The sequence below is a fragment of the Alligator sinensis genome, unplaced genomic scaffold (genome assembly GCF_000455745.1).
Source record: "Alligator sinensis unplaced genomic scaffold, ASM45574v1 scaffold322_1, whole genome shotgun sequence".
Taxonomy (NCBI): Eukaryota; Metazoa; Chordata; order Crocodylia; family Alligatoridae; genus Alligator; species Alligator sinensis.
In genome coordinates this window covers 1,056,092-1,059,005 of record NW_005842154.1, presented here as the reverse complement: position 1 = coordinate 1,059,005, position 2,914 = coordinate 1,056,092, and positions in this window count along the sequence as shown.

Sequence of the window (2,914 nt, the reverse complement as noted above, 5' to 3'; positions counted from 1 at the left end):
GGGGGGGGGTGCAAATCTAGTGGGCCTCTTGAGGACAAAGCCTTTACAATGGTGGAAAAATGGGGGTTGTTTTGCAAGGAATGTTGATATGCTGGGCAGAATACAGGCACTGAAAGGCTTTTGTCACAAGCCAAAGGCTGAGTTAATCTCCAGCAGAACCAGAGGAGACACTGAACTTTTCTTGTCTGCCTGTCACAAAGAGAGGTGGGTCAGGAGGGAAGAAGTGCCATTTCCATTTCAATGGCTGTGTCCCAGCAGCTCTGTAACCCGCTGTTTTGTCACAATGCAGCTACCTCTAAAGAGCCAGGATAGCTCTGTTCTGGCTGGAGAAATATTAGAAAGAGAAATTGGGGGTGGGGAAGACTTTGTGTGTGTCTTTGTTTTACTAGAAGGCTGTTTGGGGAGGGGCAGTGCAGGGGGGAGGGAGTTAAATTCCATTAGTGACTCTAGGAATGTCCAAGAGCTACTTTTTTGGCTATGTACAGGATGCATGTGTGTACAGTGTTCTGCATCATAGAAAGGGACTGTTAGGGTGGTTAAGTATACTTAGCTCAAGAACGTGGGCTCAGTATTTTGCAACACTGGGAATTAAGTTTACTGACTACTTCTTGTATATACTTTAATGACAACTAGTACCTGACAAATGAGTGGCCGGAGCAATGGTATATGGAGAACAGGTTCCAGCTCTTAGCCAAGCCAAACAAATGAGGGCCATTTTTTGATATGCTGTAACAGCAGATTATCATAGAAGGATATATGGTTTGCTGACAGCATCTTCATTGCTCGTTACTGAGGCTATGTACTTCCATTCCTGTGGTGAGAGTGTGCTGGTCTGCCACTTCTTGCTGATCTGCTGCATGGGTGGGATGCACAAGAATGCAACGGTCTTATACTGTGTTCAATACAGATCTCCATCTCTTTGCTTTGGGACAGTGTGAGAATAGGGAGTCATTGCCTCGTGATTCTTTGGGCTGACATCCTGCAATACAATTAATTTGTTTTCTTTAGTTTTGTCACAAATGCAAGTACAAGCTAAAGGTAAAATGGAGCAGATTTCCAGGTTATTAAAAACCATAAGGAAGCATGCTTAAAATGGGGAAAAAACAATGATCACCACTTTCCACAGCTCTACTTCAGGCAGCAAGAAGAGAGTGGGTCCAGCATAGTCCACTCTGTTATCCCCTTCCTTCCCTTCTGTCTTTACAAACTGCTTCCTTCCTTTCTGTATTTACAGTTCCTTCTGTTCCCTTCTGTATTTACAACCTGGGTTCAGCTCTGACCAGTTGGGTGGGGATGGGGGAGGGAAATCATCACAGGCTGATGGGGAAACCCAAATCCTTCTTGCTGCTACATTCTCTGAGGTCTCCCAGTTGTGCTACTTGGAGTGCCCATAGGAAAGGGTTGAGGCTTTCTACCCATCAGCAGCATAGTGCTTGCTGTTGTGCTCAGCTTCCAGGAAGTTTAGGGTGCTCTTTGTCTCCCAGAAGTCATCAGGGCACTGATTCTTACCCCAGGACTTGTGTATAGGGCAGAAGGCATGAGACTGCAAGGAGTCACTTCTGATACTGAGCCCAGTTGCAGCTACCAGAGGGATTGCAAGAAAAGAACAGGGGACCTCTTTTTTTGTTTTAGTATCTGCCTGTTAAAAAAGAGGAAGAATCTTTGTTGCCAAAGTTCATATTTCACTATTGACTCTATTGGCATGGGTCCTAGCAGAGCAGTCTTGCTTCCAGCTACTGGAGTGGGAGCTGAGTCACTGATTTCCATACAGCAAGCCCTGGCCCCAGGTCTGAGTGTCATGGGCTGGATGTCAGAAAATTTAGGATGAAAATATATTCAGTTTTGGTGTTTGCAAATGCAAAGCCCAAGTGTATTAAGATAACAACAGCACATGCGATACACAGAAGAGCAAAGCAGGACAAGCCCAAGTCGACTGCTACCAAATGTGTTTTGAAAAGCAGAAAATGAAGAGAGAGTGTTCTCTGAAGCCTGACACTTGTCTTTGTCTCAGCAGAGCCCTGCTGGGTCCCAGCATTGTCTCATTCCTCTTCCTTGTGTGGTTTTTCCTGATGCATCCCATCTCAGTGAGACTGTGAGCACTTTGAGGCAGGGACCCAGGAGTTTGTTACATATCTGCATGTGCAAAACGCCTGGCATGCTCGCGGGCACTACTGTAATGGCAGTGATACTAGGAGGGCTCCAGAGCAAGAAATGCAGGGTCACAGGCTTAAGTGATGACAACACCTGTCTGGTGATGCTCCTGTTTCCAGACTCAAAGTACTGTGCTTTGTCTTTGCACTGGGAACAGCACCAGGTAGGGAAGGGAGACTTGCTGTCCTGGTGAAGGTGAGTGTACCATCCCACCCAGCACTGTGCCCAACTAAGCCAAGCACTGTCCCAAATTGCTCACAGTTCTGAAGTCAGAAGGGATCCCACTTGTGATACCCTGTCAGAGAAGTGGGACAGATAGGAATAAGGATCTTGCAGATTTGCTATTTAGATCCGACCCCAATGGTCCATGTCTCTGTCAGCATCTAGTTCTGAGGCTGCTCCTCCTTTGGAGAGGCATCCTGGTGCCCAGCTGACATCCTTGGGACCCTTCCCCACCTCACCCCACATTTCTCCTTTCTGATAAACTCTGCCACCAAACTCCTACCTCATTAATGTTTCTCCTCCAAGGCTCTCTTCTGCAGTCTTGACAGGGACACCACTGTTGTGTCCCTCCTGCTCCCTCTTGTGGCCTCTCAGCTGAGTTACTCACAATGAGGCAGGAGGCAAGGATTTCTGAGGGTGGTATCTTTTACTGAACCAACTACATAGTTGGCATAGAGTTAGACAAGCTTTTAAATGCAAGATATCCACAGGCCTTTTTTTTTCCTCCAGAGTACCCCTGGGGAACTCATCACCCTCTGTC